At 41.2% G+C, this 22874-nt stretch overlaps 1 protein-coding gene across 1 annotated transcript in view; it reads right to left on the bottom strand.

Moving 5' to 3' along the window:
- Positions 1–22874, bottom strand: part of MEGF6 (multiple EGF like domains 6) — a 2184612-nt gene that overhangs the window by 1346023 nt on the left and 815715 nt on the right. The window lies entirely within an intron of this gene.

Here is a 22874-nt window from a genome sequence, read left to right as displayed (position 1 = left end):
ATTCAATTTACTGGACCTCTGGGTGTTTTTAATTGTTATATTACCCAGGATATTGTAAATATTCACACTTGCATAAAACTATGGTAGCATGGATGAGTGGAATGTTACTACCCTGTATTTACTCATTCATTTGTAAACCAGGTTGCAGGAACACTTTTACAAAACTCCCAATTAAATGAGCTCAATGTAAAAATAACAGTGTAACGGAAGTATTATAAAAGTATATAACAATGCAAAAAAAAGTCAAGCTGACAATCATGTACTCTCCAAACAGTAAACACACAGGGTTATACAGGATGTTAAGGTAACACCATATTTTACAGTACTGCAAATGCTACTAACAGAAAAATAGTTAGCGTAAAAAATGATTTCATGGGCAGTTTAAAGTTAAAATGATGGAATTTTATTGAATGCAGACACCTTAAATGTTATTTAAGTCAATTTAAGTGTTCTAAATAGGTAATCATGCTAGTGGTTTAAGTACTGTCCCTCTTGTTAAATTTTCCATGTACCACTCATAAACTTGGTGTAAGGTTTGCTGCCAATAACTGATATCTTGTGCAGATATTATTTAAGAGACCAGCATGTTTTAGAATTAGTTAAATAGTTGAAAGTGGGCCAGGAGATCACCCTCTTACAGAGATTCTTATTCCTGCAATTCCTACTGCTGTTTATATTTTGAACTATTAACTAATTTTTCATCTACCCCTTTTTTATTTTTTTAAACAAAAAACATCTTTATTAAAGTAACACATAATGACATAGCCAATCATAAATTTATATAAATAAAAAGAAACCATATTGACATAACTTTAGTTGCAAACATTATACATCACAAACTACATTGACATAATTGTAGTTGCAAACATTACACATCACTTCTAATCTATCCAAGTCATCGTCAGTCAGACATTACATAGCTCATTCAAATCCTGCCTTCTTTTAAACCTTGTTCCTCCTCTGCATGTGTTGTTCCCACAATTCACATTTTTTTCCCCAAGTGATTTGTTCCTACCCTTTTCTAAAGAACCTAATTCCAGTTGTTTTATCTCTGTTACTATACTCACTACCTCTAGTAAAATTGCTTTAGACTTTGATTTCCATTTTCTAGCAATTGCTTTTTGGCAGCCACCATAATTAGACTCAGCAAGGCCTTACTATGTCTGGGTAATTCCAGTTCTGTATTCGTTCGTGTCTTTCGGCTTTTCTCGGTTAGGGGTCGCCACAGCGGAACTCCGGTCCGCTAATGATTGGCAGTTGATTTTTACGTACCGGCTTGCCAGGCCTGACACACAACCTTCAACGAAGGTACGCCCATTCACGCATGTCTCCACGCAGAAGACGCTCTAGCTGAGAATCGAACCAGACAGCATCTTACTGTGAGGCGACTAGCTCAAAAAATAATTTCCTTACTTATACCAATTTGCTCACCCAGTATATCTGCAGGGAATCTTTACAGTCTGCCAACTCATTACACCCCCAGAAAATATGTTCCCAATTACCTCTTTCTTCCTTATCACATCTCCAACATTTGCTATCCACCTAAGGAAAAATTCTTTGGAGTATTTGGGGTATAAAAATACGTTTGTAACCACTTCCAAGCAGAGCTCTGAAATCTTCTAGACTTTGTTGCGTATTTCGGAGACATATATATCACCCCAATTGTTTCTTTGTGATTGCTTATCCAGTCTCCCTTCCCAATCCTTTTTGATTCTTATAGTTATCCTGCAATATTACCCTTTCACCCTACTTAATCCCAAGGTTCCCCTAGACTAAGCCCCTGTACTCCTGCACCTTTATACACTCAAACTCTAGCTATGTTTTTAGCAGGCTCTAACTTCACTGTATGGATGACAATATTGAATAGTTAGCAAAAAAAAAAATTATTTTGACTAATTTTTAACTTTTGCTGTGTCCTATAAATTCTTGCAGTGTATTGTAAATTTGCATTTTCAATGTTCTTACTGTGTCTACATTCTATTGTAAATATACATTTTAAAATATTCTTACTGTGAGTACTTTCTATTGTAATTTGAATTTGCAGTGTCTTACTTTGTTTTCTTGCTGTTTGTATTATGTCTTGTATTCTTCTTAAAGATTGCATTGGTTGTACTGCCTTTGGAGCTTTTCTCCCCAGGCCTCCACTGAAAATGGGTTCTTCTTGACCCAGTGGACTTCCCCGGTAATCAAACTGAAATAAATAAATAAAATAAATAAATTTTATATACTCTACTAAGTATTCCTTTTTTAACAGCAGCTTCTATTCTAGATTCTATTAAAAACTCCACCAGTGCTGGTCTTTTACTTAGGATTCCCCTATTTCTTTCTTTCTGTCTATACTCTGATATCGATCCTTGATAGGGAAGGCAATCTCTAACCAGCAGTCCAAATAAATTCTTGGCCTCTTCCCATTCTATTACCTTTCCCTCTCTAATTATTTGCTCCCAATAGCTTGGTTATTTTACCAGTTTTCTCCAATAAATTCCAGCCCCCTCTTGCCTATTGTCTGTATCCCTAATTGCAGTCACCCCTGTCAGCAGAATATCCATTCTTCATTCCCATGTTAGCTTAGTTCTTAAAATGCTTTCTGCTACTTTATGAAAATAATATTCTGCCTGGTTATTGTTATTCTCCTCAAGGATATGCATCCAAAATCCCAATCTCTTCTTGTTTCTTAGGCTTCATCCCTGTTTCATCATCCCTTTCCACTTTGAATTATATGTTTTTGCTTGTGCTATGTACAGCAGCCTTAACTGTGTAGCTCTGAAATACCCTTTCAAATCAGGTAATCCAAAAAAGCCTAGTTCATTTGGAAGAATCAGCCTATCCTACTAGACTCTTGCTGTTTTCCCCTTCCAGATAAAATCCTTCAGTTCATTATTAATTGCTATATACAACTTCTCCTCTGGTTGATAAAACTATGCCTGACATGTATATAAAACTAAAGGAACTACAGACATTTTAACTGCTTGTATCTTGCTATCCATATCCATATATCAGAGCTTCCATTTTCTCAGTTTTTGTATTATCTTTTGTTTAGTCTCTTCCCACATATCCTTAGCTGTCACACCAGAATCCTTTTTAATCCATATTCCTAAGCACTTAATTTATCATGTCTTGTAAATATGGATATTCCTGAACCAATCCGTGTGTGGGTACATAATTTACAGCTATTGCCTTTGTTTTACATTTATTAATTTCAAATCCCGAAAAGATGTGAAACTGCATCAAAATATTCCACAATACTAAAATGCCATTTTCTGGTTTTATCAGGTATAAAATAATATCATCTGCAAATACAGCCAGCTTTTCTTGACTACCATACCAATTACATCCTTGAATTCTGAGTCTTTGCCAATGGTTCTAAATATAGTGCAAATAAAAATGAGGAAAGAGGACAGCCTTGCCTGGTTCCTCTGCTCAAACAGAAATTATCAGAGAGGAACCTACCAATTTTAATTTTCGCCTCTAATCCCTCATATAACCTCCTAATCAATATTATAATTTTATCAGGGAATGCAAATGCTTCAATTACCCTGCTCAAAAACTCCCAGCTTACTCCATCAAATGCTTTCTCGGCATCAAGACCTGCCAGCAGCAGTGGTATTTTCTTACATCAACTTCCCTCTGGATCATCAATGTTCTGTTAATGTTGTTAATTATTTGCCTCCCCTCCACAAAACCACACTGATCCATGTCTATCAATTTTGACATCACCTTTGTCACTTTGTCATTCGTTTAGCCATTACAGACATAAACACTTTATAATCATGATTTAGGATTGAAATGGGCCTATATGAAGCTGGATCTGATGGGCCTTTACTCTCTTCTACCTGTCTTGAAAAAATCATTAAAACACTGTATCTTTTCTACTTCAGAAGATCAACTAAACACCCTATTAGTTCAACATTGAGTCAGGCATGGACTTTGTACTAAGACTGCCATATTGCCTCTACATAACCACATTTTGAGAGTACTGTAGGACATTGGGTTATAAGTGTTTTGTCTACAGACTTCAAAAGGGCTTCTGACGTACATTTTTCATTCTCTCTTAATACAATCACTTTCTTGTATGGGTCTTGTTTAAAGACTTATGCATGGTTCACAAACTGTCTTTCCTGATGCTCCCTCAAAGTCAAAACTGGCAACTACTTCTGTGAACTGGAAATTGTCTACTGCCTTGTCCATCTTTTATTCTCTATTTAGACTCCATTTCACCCAGGCTGCATTTCCTGAACATTATCATGTGCACTGATGATATGGGAGTCATCACAAATTACTCATTAGCTACCTCATACAGCCTACCAAAATGCGAAGCATGGTTCACTTCCACATAGCTCATAATCAGCCTGGTTAAAACTAAAGGCATGCCCTTAGTACCTAGAATAGGCCTATCATTGTAAACAATTACTGGAACATTATTTTTGCAAGTGATATGCCCTGCTAAACAGTTCTTAGTTTTCATTGTTTTGGCATGTAGTTACACTTGTATATCTCTTTCCAGCATCACACTGCCTCTTTCATGGCAAGATCATTGCTCATCTTGCATTTGTTAAAAAATATCTTGATGTTTACCGCATAAAAAAAATCTGGTCATCAGTAAAACTGTTCTTTCTCAAACTGAATATGGCCTCCTACTTACTACCTCATCAGGTCAAAACCGCTCTACCCTGCAAACCTTAGAAAAAACAGAATGTGCAGGGTCATCTTTCTAGCTCTAAGCTCTAAGCATCACTTTACAGAGAGCAAGTTGGCTTCCTTACAAAGAAAGATCTGCTCAATCAAGACTACAATCCACTCTGCTACAGGCCCCATGAGGAGCTCAGTGTCTCTCCAACCTAACACCACTCTAAGTACTGAACTGCGGTACCACCTTTATCATTCTTATAAGAAAAGTGCAGTCCAGGTCTGAACTGTCTGCAAACAGCTAAAGTTAACTTTGAACCTAACACCACTCTAGGTATTCAACTGCGGTACCACCTTTATCATTCTTATAAGAAAAGTACAGTCCGGGTCTGAACTGTCTGCAAACAGCTAAAGTTAACTTTAAACCTAACACCACTCTAAGTATTCAACTGCGGTACCACCTTTATCATTCTTATAAGAAAAGTGCAGTCCGGGTCTGAACTGTCTGCAAACAGCTAAAGTTAGCTTTGAACCTAACACCACTCTAAGTATTCAACTGCGGTACCACCTTTATCATTCTTATAAGAAAAGCGCAGTCCGGGTCTGAAATGTCTGCAAACAGCTAAAGTTAACTTTGAACCTAACACCACTCTAAGTATTCAACTGTGGTATCACCTTTATCATTCTTATAAGAAAAGCGCAGTCAGGGTCTGAACTGTCTGCAAACAGCTAAAGTTAACTTTGAACCTAACACCACTCTAAGTATTCAACTGCGGTACCACCTTTATCATTCTTATAAGAAAAGCGCAGTCCGGGTCTGAACTGTCTGCAAACAGCTAAAGTTAACTTTGAACTTAACACCACTCTAAGTATTCAACTGCGGTACCACCTTTATCATTCTTATAAGAAAAGCGCAGTCCGGGTCTGAACTCTCCACAAACAGCTAAAGTTAACTTTGAGTATGTGTCTACCTGTTTGAGCCAATATTCATTATCCCCTGGAGAGCACTCTGCTTTGGCTTGTAGGCAGCCCCCCCCCCCCCCACACACACACACTCATCTTCAATTTTCTCTCTTATTACCTTCTGTTAGCAAATAGTATCCATAACTGTTAAATACTGTGTGTTTCTTAATTTAAACTGAGACCACAGTAGCCTACTGATAGAAGGTTATCCTGTTTTTCCACCTGAGAAATTGTTAAGAAATGACTTACAGTTTTCAGAGCAGTCCTTGGTGAGTTCTGATTGTTTCTTAAACACAAACTTGTCTTTGCTTTGGCTCATTAGCAGCAGTACAAAAGAACTGCCTGCTCACGCCCTTGTTCTCCCCCTCCCCCTTCCCTGTTTATTACCTTAAGCCAATCCCAAAATTAATAAATATTACTTGTGGCAGGCACCATTTTTAAAACTACAACCATCCTTTGAGCACCTCATGCTCGGCTCTGCCATAAAACTTTATTAAAACTGCCTGAACTTGGGCACAACTAACTGATAGTTTGTGGAAATACAGGGTACCTACCTGAGTCTCCACATTCACTATCATATGTTCTTTTATCAGTTTACTCTGCTACCTGATTGTTTGCAGCCCCCTCATAAGAGCATCTAACAGGGTCTCTACCTGCTTCACTCCCCACCCTGCCCTCATTCCCTCCCACCCCCAGTGGTCCTACCTTTATTACACTCACAAACCCCTCCCAGTTTGCCAATAGCCAACCATGGCACTAAACCCAACACTACCTCCTCCATCTTCCCACTACTATCACTCATCCTCAGCTAACATGTATAAGCATACCATACCTATGCTCACTGCATGCACTCTCCTTGCATATCTTACATCCTACCAAAACTCCATCATTCCCCCACTCAACCACTACCACTGTACTACTACTTACACCACCACTCATGTCTCACCCTCACTCAGCTCCTCTCCCACCAACTCAAGAACCATCCCTATGCAACCCCCTCATATTCTAGCAACTATATTACTCAAACATAAAGCATCACTACAACTTAACATAGTAACCCTCCCACCATACCTATCACCCATAGAGCACAATGATAAAGTTTCCCTAATAAACAAACACATTCAAAAACTGAGAAGACTAATAACCTCATGCATATCAAAACTAGCCCTAAGTGGAGACATCCACCCCAACCCTGGCCCTACCATCTCCAACCCCAATCCTCATAATCAGACTAGAAACCACAACTTCTCCCATATCACAGCCAACAGAAAGCCAAGTGACTTCCTTCTACTAATCCTAAATATTAGAAGTATATCCAACAAAGTCCATGAACTCCATGCCACCATAGACTTGTACTCCCCTGATATAGTCATCCTGACAGAAACCTGGCTAACACCTCACATTACCAGTCAGCAAATCCTCCCTACCGGTTACGGCATACCAAGAGTAGACCAGCTAAACAAGAAAGGAGGTGGTGTAGCTATAATATTTACACAGCATCTAAACATCCAGATCTTAAAATCATCAGCTCCACAAATAGGCAATGAAGAAATAATATATACCAACCTCAAAAATAAACCAAAACAAAACCATCAACATAATTGGATGCTACGTCCCACCTGGCCAAAACATCCCTCCTCTAGAAAACCTCCTCAGTTGGTCTACCCACCATCTCCCCCAAGAAACTATAATTTTAGGTGATTTCAATATTGACTGGCAGTCCTGTTCTGGCAACCATCCAACCCATCATGTAAACCTTCATGGCTTCACCCAACTAGTCCAGTCACCAACCAGGATAAATAAAAACTCCAACAAGCACACTACCCTGGATTGGATACTAGTCAGTAAGAGCCCCCAGTCATATATAGCAGGCTGCTCATCAGATAGCCTCAGTGATCACTCCCCAACATTCCTACTCACAAAATGCCTATACCAAGCTAAACCTGTCATCTACCATCAAATACGTACAAAACTAAACTTTAACCAACTCGCATTCATCTCATCCCTCAAAGAATGTAACTGGCATCCTCTAAAGTACCTCAATCTTGATGACGCAGTTGAATTTTTTAATACTATCTTCCTATGCATCCTTAATTACCATGCCCCCATAAGACTTTCCAGAACCAAAGCACAACCCTCCCCATGGCTACAGAAAACCACTAAGTCAGAAATGAAAAATAGGGATAATGCTTGGGAGCACTGGTGCAAAACGAAAACCCCCTCAACTAGACAGAAATTCCTAGAACTACGCAATAGTCAAAAAGCTAATAAAACAGGACAAATTCCAATACTACCAGTCTGCCCTAGACTCCTACCAACACAGCCACAAACAATTCTGGTCCTCCATAAACTCCATCCTCCACCCAGGTAAAGTCAGTACCCCTCCTCCTAACATCCCTCACTCCTCCGAAAATACTGCTACCTCATTCAACACACACTTCACACAAACCATAGCTAAACAACACAACCCCCCTCCCCTCCAACCCACACCTTCAACTGGTAATCTCCCCACTGCCTTCACTTTTTCTCCTGTACCTACTTCCAACATAAAAAACTCTTAACTAAACTTAAGCCCACCAAATTAGCAGCAGACATCCTCCCAAGTGAATACCTACAAATTGCAGCTAATGCTCTGGCCTACCCAGTATCCATCTTAATTAACCGATCTCTGTCAGAAAGTTACGTTCCCACACTATGGAAAGTATCACATATAATTCTCCTCCACAAAGGCGGCCCCTTCACAGAACTAGCCAATTACCACCCCATAGCTATTCTCTCTCCACTCTCCAAAATACTAGAGAGATGCATTCACTCTCAGGTCTCAAACTACCTCCTTACTAGCAACCTCCTTTCCAATACTCAGCATGGTTTCTGACCAACCCATAGCACCACCACTGCCTTACTCTCCTTTACTAACACTATCCTTCAGCATAAAAACAATGGCTATCTCTCCTCTGCTATTTTCCTAGACCTATCTAAAGCATTTGACATGGTCCCACACAAGCAACTCATCTCTGTCCTCAATAACCTATCCTTCCCTCAATCAGTCATGAACTGGTTTCAAAGTTACCTGTCTGAACACCAACAATCCGTTGTATGGCAGAATGACATATCTCCCCAACTACCTGTCTCTATAGGGGTTCCCCAAGGATCCATCCTTGGACCCCTACTCTTCCCTATTTTCACCAATAATCTAGCCTCTGCCACCAAACATGGCACATTCATACAATACGCAGATGACTCAACCATCATCTGCTCAGCCCAGTCCCTACCCAAAATGCAAAAAGTCACACAGGAAGACTTTTCCTCTGTTGAAACCTGGTTATCCGATGCCCAATTAACACTCAACCCAAACAAAACTAAACTACTCATCTTCCAACCCACCAAACATACTCAAAACAACTCTCACTTTAACATCACAGCAAAAGACAACACCACTATACACCCAACAGAACACACCAAATTGCTAGGAGTGGAAATAGACAATAAACTAAAAGTTGACATTCACATATCCATGACCATAAAAAAAGTCCACAAAAAACTAGGAGCGTTATACAGAAATAAGCAATTTCTCACCAAAGCAGCAAAGATTTCAGTAGCAAATTCCCACCTTATCTCCACCCTACTTTATGCCTCTCCAATATATACCAACCTAAGGCAATGTGATCTAAACAAGCTAGAGACCTGCTACAACAAAATCGCCAAATTCGCCACAGGGGCATTCTACTGTAGTCACCACTGTTTCTCACTTGCTGAACTGGGCTGGCTTGTACTCCCTCACCTCCTTCAATGGTATCAACTCACATTCGCCCACAAACTAGTAAACCATCCACTAAATGTCCCATCCCTCCAGAATCTACTCCAACCCTATCGCACCACCAGACCACTAAGATCCAGCAACAAAAATCACTTGCAGATCACTAAAGCTAATAACTCAGCTGGTGAAGCACTATTCTCTTGTGCCATAGCCAAATTATGGAACTCCCTCCCACCCACAATTACCTCTGTACCATCATGCACCCACTTCACAACTTTACTAAAAGCACACCTAAAAACATGCTGGCTATGCTCTTGCAACTCCCACTCTAATATCATCCACCCACTACCTTTCTTTCCACCCCACTAATTACCTTGATTAGAGCAAGCTTGGATGCTCATAAGCCTACTACTTATTATACAGCAGGAACTTTTTATTGTAACAATTGTTAATGTCTGTTATGTACTTTGCAGATAAAGATTCTAGTTGTCTACTGATGTACTATGGTCTTCATCTGTAACTATGTTTGTAATTGTTAATTGCTATGTTAATCAAATTGTTAATTGCTATGTAAATCTAATGTAACTACTGTCTGTATATTTTAACTGTGGAGCTTTTCTCCCCGGGCCTCCGCTGAAAATGGACCTACATCTAGTCGGACACTCCCGGGTGATATTAGAGGGGGAGTTGCAAGCTACCATAGCTAACTACATCTGGGAGGTGGAAGGAGAAGAGTCCAACAGCCCCTGAGAATGGTCCTAGCAAAGCTTGATCTGGACCTACAAAAGGAATCAAGCTTATAAAGTAGCAGCTTCTAGAATATTTCTAGAACCCAACCCTTTCCAAAAAGCCCTAGATGAAACCAAGGCACTGGTAAAGTTGGCCTTGACCCTGCATGGAATAGTTTTGCTGTGGTGAATATAACAAAACGTAACAGCCTTAGACAACCATTTGGAAATTCTGTTTTATACCACTTTAGGCATAAAAAGGATTAGTTTTCAAACCATGTTCCTATGGAAAAAGAGATAGGGTTGTCTCAGCATAACAGCTTGCAACTCAGATACCCTTCTTCCAGAGATCACAGCTATCAGAATTACTGTTTTCTGTGTTAAATAACTCAAGTCAGCCAGGTTAGATGCTTGAAATGGAGAAAGTATTAGCTTCTCTAACACAAAATTAAGATTCCATGGAGGGGCCATTTGTTTTCTTGGAGACTTCTTATGCAAAAACCCTTTCAGAACATTTAGACATGACACTGCATTGAAAGAGGAGGATCTATGGGCAGATATGTTGAAATGGCTGATAAATTAACCTTGAAAGAGGAATAAGAAAGGTCATAAGATAGTAACTCACAAAAATATTGTAGAACCAGAAAACAACTAGCCCTGAATAGGTGCTGGTTATGTTCTTAGCACCAACTAGAAAACCTTTTCCATTGGTAATATACGACTTTCTAGTAGCAGGCATTCTTGCCTCCATTAGTACTTGCTGCATGTCCTCAGTAAAGAGGTGCCTAAAGGAATTAACACCATATCATGCAGTCAACTGAAGTTGATTGATGTTGGGGTGTATCAAACACCACAGTTCTTGTGTGAGTAGATCCAGTCTGTGAGAAAGCACGTGGTAATTGCCCCTAGCCATTTCCAAAAGAAGAGAGAACCATGGTTGACTGAGCCAGAAGGGAGTTACCACAGTGGTCTTGGGGGATTCCTTCTGAATCTTTGGAATTACCAATGATATTAGTGGAAAGGGTGGAAAAACATATAGGAACATTCTTGTCCAAAGAAACGAAAAAAAGAGAAAAGACAGAACCCACAGAGTCAGAATTGCTGGAGCCATGTCAGACTCGAAACCAGTTACAAGTGGCATCCCACAAGGCTCAGTCCTGGGACCTCTCTTGTTCGGTATATATTTTTCTGAGGTACAGGCTAACACGGGAGGACTGTGGCTGACCAAGTTCGCAGATGACTGCAAACTGGACGCCATAATTGACTCTCCAGCTGACACAAGCATCCTTCAAAAGGGTCTCACTGAGTCGGATAACTGGTGCCAGAGCCATGGCCTAAAGCTAAACGCCAAAAAGTGTATAGTCATACCCTTTGGCAAAAACAAAGTGCCCACAAATAACCACATAGGTGGTAACCCATTAAGTACGGAGGAAGTAATTAGGGGCCTGGGGACCCAAGTCGATAGTAATCTCTCCTTTGACAACCACATTGCCAAAGTGGTTAAAAAGACCTTCTATATAGCCCACCTTATCATGAAAGGATTCGCATATAGATCAAGAGAGGTCATCGTGCCCCTTTATTCATCCCTCATCAGGCCCATAATAGAATACAATGCCCCATTTGGGATGTACCTTACCCAACACCTGCAGCAACTAGAAAGACCTCAAAAGTACCTCACAAAGAGGATCAAGGGACTTAAACAGATGCCATATGCTACTCGGTTAAAGAAACTCCAGCTCTACTCAATTGCATACCGCCTACTTAGAGGCGATCTATGCCTGACGTATAAAGCTACGTCCAACCCGGAATTAATGGACATGCTCCACCTCAGAAAATCCAAATCCCTTAGAGCTACGCGCTTGAGGGACTTGAACCTCAGAACAGAAATAAATACGACATGCTGGAGGGACAGATTCATAACCCAGAGGCTCCCTTCACTCTGGAATCGAATCCCAGTACATGTTAGGCAGAGCCCCTCACTGACTCTCTTCAAGAGGAATCTTGACGAGTGGATTGGAGATCATAGGTTTACCCCAGGGATTACTTCTGTGTCACTACTAGACAGAGGCACAGTAAACTAACCTTAAAAAGGGCACAGTAAACTCAATTCAAAGGGTGGCGAAAGCCAAACACACACTTTCTAGGCTTATAAATGCCCTAGGGCAGATAGCCTAGTATGAACATATGAACCTATGAACCTATTAAATTTTATGTATAAATCATGGAAGAACCTCAATCAAGTTTCCATTAATGATGTTCTGCCTTGGTCCTGCTCAGCTTGTTGACCACACAAGTTTGCTCTGATGGAATGCCTGTAAAGTGAGAATGTGCTGTGAAGCTATATTCCAAACTAACATGACTAGTCTGCAAGGGGGGTATGACTTAGTTCCCTCTTGCTTGTTGATTTACCACATGACTGCAGCATTGTCTGTAACCACCTGAAGAGGTCCCGGGGACCAAAGATGATTTTGGTTCATAGGTTAGTACTAGGCTAACTGCCCTTGCGAGACATTTTAAGCCTAGCCAGTTATCCCTTGTGAGACTCAAACCCTGCACCTTGTGTTTGTAAGGCAAACACCTTAACCATTAGGCCACCCTCCCAAACCTGAGAACTGAGTGCCTTGATCAGGTAGCATCTTCTTGATATTGAATTCCACACACACTGCACTTCCTGAAACTGCTCCTCAAGCAAAGTCCGAAGAATCTGTGGTGACTGACTTCTTGGCAGTACAGAGAGAGAACACGAAACCTGGATTTTAGAATATCTGTTGTCTCTACCAAAATATTTCTCTTCTGACAAACCCCAGAACTGGGATTTGAAAAGATAATGGGTGTTGATACTGGTATCAAACAGATTTCAGATTCTACTGTATCTTTCTCATGTGGAGTCTTGCCAGGGTTATCATGTGAATCACAGCAGCTGTGAGTCCCAAAATCCTGAAGTGTTCCCTGCAGTGACTGAAATTCGAGTGCAAAACCTTAGAGATAGTTTCCTGTGGAAGAAAAGCTCTTTGAACGGAGGTGTCCAGTTGACTTCCCAGGAACACAATCCTGTGTGAAGCTGTGAAGAAAGACTTTTGAATGTTCCCTTGGTATCTCATCTTGTGTAAGAGAGAACTCACTCAAGAGAGAAATTCTTGACACTTTGAAAAAGACTCTACAAAAATAAGCAAGTCATCTAAATATGCAAAACTGTGGATATCCTATAGCCTGCAATGAGCTATAACTGGAGCTAGAAAACCTTGTGGACACTGTTGGTGCAGTGGATAGTCCAAATGATAAGGCAGATAACTAATAATGTGACCCATACACAGAAAACCTTAAGAAATGTCTAAAGTTAGGATGAATAGGAAGTGTTGCCAGGAAACTTTAAAGAGGAAGAAGAGTTAAGGTTGTGAAGTGCCATTTTGAATTTGGACAATATCATAAATAGGTTTAGGAAAGAAAGAAAGATCCAGAACTGGTCCCCAAGCCTTTTCTTTCTTTGACACTAGGAACATCCTTGAATAAAAACCCTTTCCCAACTAGGAAGAAGGAACTGGTTATATTACTTCTTGGGATAGCATATGATAAAGAAAGTACAGTTTTGTACCTACCATAAATGTAGCTGTTCGACTGTATACACTGCTGCAGTCATTACACTTGGGTTATCCTGCCATCAGGGGGTCCCTCAGTCAGCCAGAGTTCCAAAGTCTTGGTCCGGCATTGGTTGCTGTCGCTTCTTCCCTGATGTCAGTGCACCAGGGGTATATAAGATGCAGCCGACGCCATTTTCTTCAGTTTTTCTTGCCCCAGATGTCAGGTGCCCCCAAAAAGGTAGGCAATGTAAATTGCTAATAAAACATACATAAGAAAAGCAATCAAAAACTTTCAGTTACCAGCAAATACTCTCCACAGGTAGCAAAGGGTAGAAGGCTTAGGTATGTACCAGCAAGGAAGAGGGGAAGGAGGGAGGGTAACCTAGACTGCAGCAGTGTATGCACTCGAACATCTACATTTATGGTAGGTACAAAACTGTACTATGTTCATTGTGTTACACTGCTGCAGTCATTACACTTGGGTAGAATCCCAAAGCTGAGGTAGGGTGGCTGGTTCTATAAGGCATTGGGGTGGCTATAAGGCCCTGCAGCACTGCAGTGGCAAAGCCAGCTCTGGATTTAGAATAAAGAGGCAGATGGCAATGCTTAGTGAAGGTATGTACAGAACTCCAAGTTGCTGCTTCCAAAATGTCCTTGGTAGGTACTCCTCTGAGGTAGGCAGTTGAAGTGGCTGTTGCCCTGGTGGAATGAGACCTAATGCTGTTAGGTACAGCTTTCCCATGGTGTGTATAGCAGAATCGTATACAGTGCCCTACCCATTTTGAAATGGTCTGTTTTGAAATGGCTTTTCTCTGTGCTCCTGCAGCATATGCTACAAACAATTGCTCAGTTTTCCTGAAAGCTTTCGTTTTGTCCAAGTAGAAGCGTAACTGCCTGTGTATCTCCAAGGAATGCAGAAGTCTCTCCCCTTTATTCTGTGGATTTGGATAAAAAGTTGGCAAGTGAATAGTTTGGTTTAGAGCCACACTTGATACCACCTTTGGCATAAAAGTAGGGTTTGTTCTTAAAGACACCCTGTCTTGGTGGAAAATGATGAAAGGTTCCACTGAGGTTATTGCCAGGAGCAGAGCAGTTTTCCAAAAGACATATTTTAAGTCTGCTGAGTTAGCTGGCTCAAAAGGAGGTAAAGTTATTTTTTCCAAGACGAAGTTGAGGTCCCAAGTTTGAGTTGGTGCTCTACGGGGCGGTCTTATGTTTTTAGCCCCTCTGAGGTACTGTTTTAGCAAAGGATTAGAAAAAATTGATGGGTCTGTGTTGTAATGAGCAGAGATGGCAGAGGCGTGGATCTTAATGGATGAAAAGGAGAGGCCTTTGTCCAGCATCTCAGTTAAGTATTGTAGTATCTGAGGAATATTTGGGACAAGAGGGTCAGGGCTGTGAGCCTGGTTCCAGGCACAGAATCTCTTCCATTTATCCGAATAGGCTTTCCTGGTGCTAGGCCTTCTGGCCTCCAGAATGAACAGCTTTGGAGAGAGGCACTGCTTGCTTGACTAAGAAATCTTTCATGCAGCCAGGTTTAAAGTCTTGAACTGGCTGTGAAGTATCTGATTGTTTTGCTGAGTCAGAAGATGTGGGATTTGAGGTAAAATCCATGGTGGACCTTGTGCTAAGTTCTTTAAATTGGGTACCAGTGCTGGCATGGCCAGTCTGGGGCAATCAGGATCATCTTTGGCTTTTCTTGTCTGGCTTTTAGGAGTACCTTTGAAAGAAGAGGTAGTTGTGGGAAAGCATATACTTGTAGGTTTTTCCAGCTGAATGAGAGGGCATCCACTTTCCATGCTTGTGGGTGGTAAGTGGTAAGTCCTTGTGCAGAATTTCTGTAGCTGGCAATTCATTGGGGATGCAAACAGATCTATGTCCGGGCTCCATCATTTTTGTGTTATCATTCTGAATATTTGTGGATGTAATTTCCACTTATGCGGATCCATGATGGTTCTGCTTAAGTTGTCTGCCAGTGTGTTTTTCTCTCCTGGCAGGAATTGTGCTTGCAGATGAACTTGATAGGTTAGAGCTGTGTTCCACAAGGTCATGGCTTGTCTGCAGAGGGGATATGAATGAGTGCCCCCTTGCTTGTTTATGTACCACATAACTGTGGTGTTGTCTGTCTTTAGTAGTAGTTGTCCTGGATGCAGAAGGTCCTTGAAAGCTATAAGGGCATTTTGTACAGCTAGCATCTCTTTTTGGTTGATGTGAAGATGCCTTTGTTCTGCGGGCCACTTGCCCAGAATACATTTTCATGCCATGTGTGCTCCCCAGGCGTAATCCGAAGCATCTGTTGTCAGTGTTTACCTGGCTGTGGGTTGAGAGAAAGGCTGTCCCTTGTTGAGGTGACAGGCTTGAGCCCACCATCGAAACTCCTGTTGAAGGCAAGGAATAAGTGGTATTGCTGTTTCCAAACTGTGACAGTTTTGAGACCAGACACGCTTTAGGTACCATTGTAGTTTCCTCATATGCAGTCTGGCATATGGAATTAGTAGTATGCAAGATGCCATGTACCCCAAGGCCTGCAGAATTTTTCTTGCAGGGAGTTGGGTTTTTGTTGCCATCAATTGGAAATATTGAGTCAGTTGTCCTTGCTTGTCTGGCGTGAGATAAGCCATCTGGGCCATTGTATTTAAGCTGGCACCCAGGAATATTATATCTTGTAAGGGCACTAGTTTTGACTTCTTTTTGTTTACTGTGTACCCTAGGCAAATTAGCAATCTTTTTACAAACGCCAGATGCTTTAGAAGAATGTCTTTGCTCTCTGCTTGAATAAGGCAGTTGTCCAAGTATGGGTAAATTTGAATTCCTTTTTGTCTGCAAAATGCAATTACTGGTGCCAGGCATTTTGTAAAGACCCTGGGCGCATTAGATAAGCCAAAGGGCAGTGCAGAGAATTGGTAATGCATTGAACCAGCTAAGAATCTGAGGTATCTTCTGCAATTTTGTCTGATAGGGACATGCAGGTATGCCTCCTTGGGGTCCAAAGTTACGAGCCAAGCTTTCTTGCCCAGCATGGGAAGAAGCTGCTGTAGTGTTTGAAGTTTGGAACATCCAGGTAAGTATTTAGAGAAGAAAGATCCAGAATGGGCCTCCAGGCTTTGTCCTTTCTGGGAACCAGAAAGAGTCTTGAGTGAAATCCTTGTCCTTGCTCCTGTGTTGGTACCTTTTGAATAGCTCTCATGTCCATGAGTGCTGTAATCTGTCTTTGAGCCTCTGCCCATTGATTTGGTGGCAGATTTGGCATTCCTTTTAACCTTGGCAGAGTGTGAAAGTGGAACCTGTAGCCTTGAGATACAATATTGTGAACCCATTTGTCTTTGGTGATCATATGCCAATTGTGACAGAAAAGTGCCAGTTTTCCCCCCAAGGGGGCTGCCAAGAGAGAAGTGCTTGGTAGCTGTAGTGGGAAGTCATTGCGGCTGTTTTTTATAAGGTTGAGGCCTGTCTTCCCCTTCTTTCTGGGTTGAAGCACCCCATTGTCGAGGACTGTAGGAACCTTGTGGTTGACCTCTGCCTCTTGGATGTCTGTATCTGCCCCTTTGAGGTCTGTCTGAAACTGGAAAGGACCAATTTTTCTTTTGCCAATTTCTGCTAAATCGAGGTGGCTGAACCTGTAAGAAATCTTTCACCATTTGCATAGATTTTGCCTTATCCTCCATTTTCTTTAATACCTCTTCTGCCTTAACTCCAAATAAAACATCCTGCTGCAAAGGTGCATCCAATAATTTTGCTTTAACATGATCTGGTAAAGTCTGCTCTTTTAACCAAGCATGTCTTCTAATGACAGACCCTGTAACTGCTGCTCTACAAGAAGCCTCTAATGAATCAAAACCACACTGCAAAGTATGTTTTCCCACTTGTTCAGCTGCATGCAATAAATCCTGCATTTCCTTATAGTTAGGAAGATCTGAATTTGGAAGCATTTTTTGTTTCAACTGAGACATCAAAAATTGCTGATATTTAAGCATGTGAAACTGGCAATTTAAGGCCCTCACTGCCAAAGTTGCAGATGTATATACTTTCTTCCCCCATCTGTCTAATGCTCTGGAATCTCTGTCAGAGGGAACTGGATTATTTGCTGTAGAGGCCTTTACCCCTTTGGGACCCTGGAAAATAGTTTCAGGGTCAGCAACAGGGCTTTTATAAAGAAATTTGTGAGAGTCAGGGACTCTGTAGTATCTGTCTGGCTTAACTGGAGCAGGAGGTAAAGAATCAGGATTTAAACTGGATTCAGAATACACATCATCCACAATATCTAACACTGGTGGAATAGCAAGGGGTCTGTGTTGAGGTAATAAAAGAAAATCTCTGAGCCTTTTCTTGGATTCTGAATAATCCTGGCCCTCCCAATGGAAATGCTTCCTCATGGTATGTAAGGTTTCCCCAAAGGAGCAGTCCTTTGGTGGAGAGGCTGAAGGAATTGATTCCTCAGCATCAGAATCCTCATAAGGGGGTAAAGAGTATCCTTGGTCTGAGGATGAATCTGAAGAGATGGACACCTGGTTGGATGAGTCATAGTCTGCATCCTGCCTAGGCCTTTTATCAGGAGGAGGGTGGGACCCTCTGATCAGAGTAATTAAGTCTTCGGCCATTTTGAGCATTTGTTTCTTAGGCATGGAGGCCCGTCCTGGTGAATGTTGAAGTTGTATCTTTGTTTTTAAAGAGGTTTTAGACTTAGCAGAAGATTTAATGGTTAACTGAGTAGGTCTGAAAACACCCTCTGAAGCTGCAGGTTGTTCAGCTGCTCTGGATCCCTCTGAAGGGTTAGTCTCGGTAGGCCGTAAATCTGGTGTATCCGAAGGCTCAGCTAGCTCCACGTGGGAGTCAGAGGTGGCCTGTGGTTCCAAAGAAGCGGTCAGCAGGGGCTGAAAAGGCACCTCGCTGAAAACCGGATAATCGGCGACTGGCCTAGAAGAGGCTTCGTCGTCAGTTTTGGGCCTCGGATGCCTGTCCTTGTCTTTGCGCTTTTTGTGAATCCCGGTCGTCGGTTGTTCCGACGGCATGGTGTAATTGAATTTTCTGCCAAAATAATGTCGGGCAAAATCAAACCGACGTTTAATAGTGCGCTTGTTAAACCTAGCACAAAACCGACAACCTGTGACGTCGTGGTCTGGGCCTAGACATGGGATACAATAAGAATGGAAATCCTTATGAGGTATTTGCTTCCCACAAGAAATGCAATTATTAACTTTTACTGACATCGGTCTGCAGCAAGAAAAAGTTTCCCCAATGGGGTACTTAGCTTTGTAGAAGACGTCGGTTCTGGATTCGGAATGAAAATCTCAGGAGTCGACCGACCGGCACATGCAAACTGCTTTTGCTTCGGGCACCGCGCGGCAAGAAAGACTGAAGAAAATGGCGTCGGCTGCATCTTATATACCCCTGGCGCACTGACGTCAGGGAAGAAGCGACAGCAACCGATGCCGGACCAAGACTTTGGAACTCTGGCCGACTGAGGCACCGCCTGATGGCAGGATAACCCAAGTGTAATGACTGCAGCAGTGTAACACGATGAACATCTGACAGAAACAAAACAGCTTGATCTCGACGATGAGACATGAGCCCCTAGAAAGGAGGAGTTCCTTCCCACTGCCATCTGTAACCTTGATGAATGATTTTCAGAACTTGTTTGTGGAAATCAATCTGTTGCCAAAAAGAAAAATGGAGGTTCAGATTTTCTGGAATAAAAAAATGCGCTAGGGTTGGGTCAAAAGTTCTGATTGAGCAGTCATTCAGACTTGTTGGATTGTCCTTGGTTTTGGGTGGTTTGAGGGTTCTTTTTTGAAGCTCCCTTACCATTTCTTCTTAAAGTTGTTTACCTGTATTTTGTTGAGACTGTTTATTTTATTTATTTATTTTTGTCAAAACTAGATGAGGGGTTAAAGAATCCCTTAGAAAATGAGGGCTGCAAAATCTTGGAAATTCCCTGGAACAGCTTACCCCTTTCATCACACTTTTTGACTACCTCTACAACAGAGGGGACAAAAAATAAACTTCTATCTAAAGGGGAATTTAAAATCTTATTTTTATCATCATCTGTGAGGATCTGAGAATGCAATTGAGCAAGCCTCTAAAAACGGTACCAGTGGCCTCATAGCCCCTGTTAGAAATATCACCCGAGTCATACACACACTGTAAACAATGAGTAGTGACCTGCGCAACAGAAGAAGTTATTTAAATCAGATTTTTTTCTCTCACAAGCATACCTCTCAAATGTCCAGATTTTTGCCTCAAAATGTTAGTCCATTCTTTATAAAATTTGTGGCGTTCTGGCAAATCACTGGGATTATCTGAGGAATTAAATCACTAAATAATGACAAATATTTGAGTTTCAGACTTTATATCCTTTAGAAAATCCATTTTACCACAAACCCTGTTATTTTAGCTACTTTCTAAATTTATGAGCAATATTTAAAATATGTCCCTATTTTGGGGCCTTTGCCCCCCCCTCCCCCCCATTATCTCAGGCTTTGTCCAGATTTCTTGGGCTAAGAGGTTGAGAGGTATGCTTACAAGAGGATACTGCAGATAAAACATTCCTCATACTTTCACAATTTGCCAGAACAAACTTTAACATATATGAGCATGACAATTCAAAATTCTGAAAATCAAAGTTGTAGAAGTATATACTTTATCCCCATACTTATCAATAATTTTCCCATCCTTATCAGAAAGATTCAATTAGCTTAGCAACAGTGGGATTAGCTACATCTATAGCTGTTGGGTCTGGTGTGGGGATAGTGCATAGAAATGTAAAAGATTCAGGAATTTTATGCATCCTATTTTGCGTTTTTAGGGGCAGCTGGCTGACTATCATGATAAACTGCAGGCAGTAACACACACATCCTCTAAAGAAGACAGAACAGGAGGAATGGTTGTAGGTTCTGGAAAATCCCTCTGTAACAACTGATAGTATTTTCTGAGGGACTGAGAAACCTCGGTGTTCTCCTATTGAAAAATCTGGCAAGTTCTAGCAAATAGTGTCATAGAAAGAGAAACCACCAGACAGAAAATCAGAAACTAAGCTCTCCTCTGAGTCTGAATCAGAAGTCTATGGGGAAAAAATGTTGCCATCCTTTCACCTTCCTCTTCAGATTCAGAATCTTGAATCTTTTCAAGAAAAGAGGAATTTCTCTTTCTTTTGTCAAAAACTACTTAAATCCTGACTCAGTAAGCTACTCCAATCCAAAGAAAATTGAGGAGGAATAGATACCTGCTTGTTTTTCTGTTTCTCTGTGACAGAAAAATAAGGCCAACTGTGTTACTAATGGCAAGAGTAGCTTCCCCAGAAATGAGCACAGCATTCTGACACAACAGGTAAACCTTTCCTGTCCCCTGTCCCAGGACCGACAAGAGTTGCTCTCCATTACCTATTGAGGGGACCCCAACAGCCACAGAGAACATGGCTAACCCCTGGTCCACAGTGGCTGTAAAGGATGAGTGGTATGAGGTACAACAAATGGATACAGTAGAGTCACCCAATTGCAGCTGAGGGAAATTGCTAGCCTGCTGTGGTGCAAGCTTAGTCTGTTTCTTGATCAAGCCAAAAATGGTGCTTCTTTTCCTGGGGAAGTCAAATAGCAATTGCCATTAAACATTACCAATTCAGAAAAGTTACTTTTTTGGAAAAAAATAAACACAGTAAAAAGCATTTTAAAACAATATGCCAGCCTCTCATGTCTCCACCGAAAAAAAAATTTCAGCTAATTTACACTACTTTTAAACTGACAGAAAAAATGAGTGTTCTGTTTAAAAGTACAGTGCAGTCTTGAGATGGTCCATTAAAACACAACACTCCTATATTTAAAATAACTTTTTTTCCTGAAAAGGAAAGTAATAAAACATCAACAAAATTAAGAAAGTGAAAGTCCCCCCCCCCAAAGGGAGCTTATCTGCCCAGCAAAGGAAAGCACAAGCCAATCATTGATTCTCAAAAGTCTCAGAGGACCATACTCTTTGGCGACAGTAAATCTCTAATGTGCTTTGTGCCCAAACTTGTCTTTTAGCCAGTTCAGATCGAGCTGCCTGACAATTTGGGCACATGAAAGGTGCCCTGAAGCTTTGGGAGCTGGTTGACTGTTATATCCTTGGCTGGATAAATCCCATATAGCTAAGGCTACTGTAGCAGTGATCCACATGATGAACAGACATGAGTTTATTCTTTTACATTGGTTCACTTTTCTCCAAGCTTGCATGACCTCAATAATATATGGGTCCCTATTCTTTGGTTGAAAACACATTTGGTTGAAACTGTGTTCACCAGGCACACCACTGAAAGCTCACTTCATTGAAAACTCATTTAGTCAAAAGTGATATATGGCCTTTTCTCCACTGTAGTGTGATCCTGGAGTTAGAATATAAAGTAAGGGGGTGTGGGGGGCACATAGTCTGAGTTCATATTATCTTCTGGAAAGAGTTGTTCATTGCACTTGTCAATATACACGTCTATCATACCTCTCAACCGTACCGCGTTCCTCAGTAAATAACAGTTTTAAGGGCAAAATATTGGGGTGCCAAGAATTACCGAGTGGCCCCTTTACATTGTTTTTTTGTTTTTTTTTTACTCCTGACGTCATCACATGCAGGGTGCGATGATGTCAGGCTCTTGACACTGCCCAGCCAATTTACTTGCAGGGTCTGTGTTCTTCTTTATTCCCCCGGCTCTTCCCGGCTTCTCCTCCATCCAGGTAAAAAATGTATTTCAATTTCAGTACATTAACGGCAGAAGAAAGTCTGTGTGTGTGTGTTACATTTATTCTTTGCAGCAAGTTAATGGCTGCAGCTGCTATGTGCATATATCCTCTAGTATTAGACAAATGGCATTTCAACTCTAGGTAAGCCGTTAATGGCTGCTATGTGCCTACATGCTCTAGTGTTAGAGAAATGACATTTCAACTCCAGTCTCCACGTAAAAAATGTATTTCAATACATTAACAGCAGGAGAAAATCTGTGGTGTGTTGTGTGTGTGAATTACGTTTACTCTTAACAGTCGGCAGGTTAACAACTGTTATGCGCATATATGTGCTAGTGTTAGATAAATGGCATTTCAACTTGCAGGCAGGAGAAATTCTGTGGTTTGTGTGCATTAACTGCAGGAGAAACTTGCTTACTGGTGGTTAACAGGAGAAATGGCATTTCAACTTGCAGGCGGTTTGGTCATAGCTCTCACCCTTCCATCTCCAAAATGAGGAACACTAGCCCTCATAATGTGGAAC

This window comes from Protopterus annectens, chromosome 2.part1 (genome assembly GCF_019279795.1).
Source record: "Protopterus annectens isolate FY-2018-M chromosome 2.part1, PAN1.0, whole genome shotgun sequence".
NCBI lineage: Eukaryota > Metazoa > Chordata > Ceratodontiformes > Protopteridae > Protopterus > Protopterus annectens.
The sequence above is the reverse complement of the archived record's forward strand: the minus strand, read 5'-3'. Positions and strand labels throughout refer to the sequence as shown.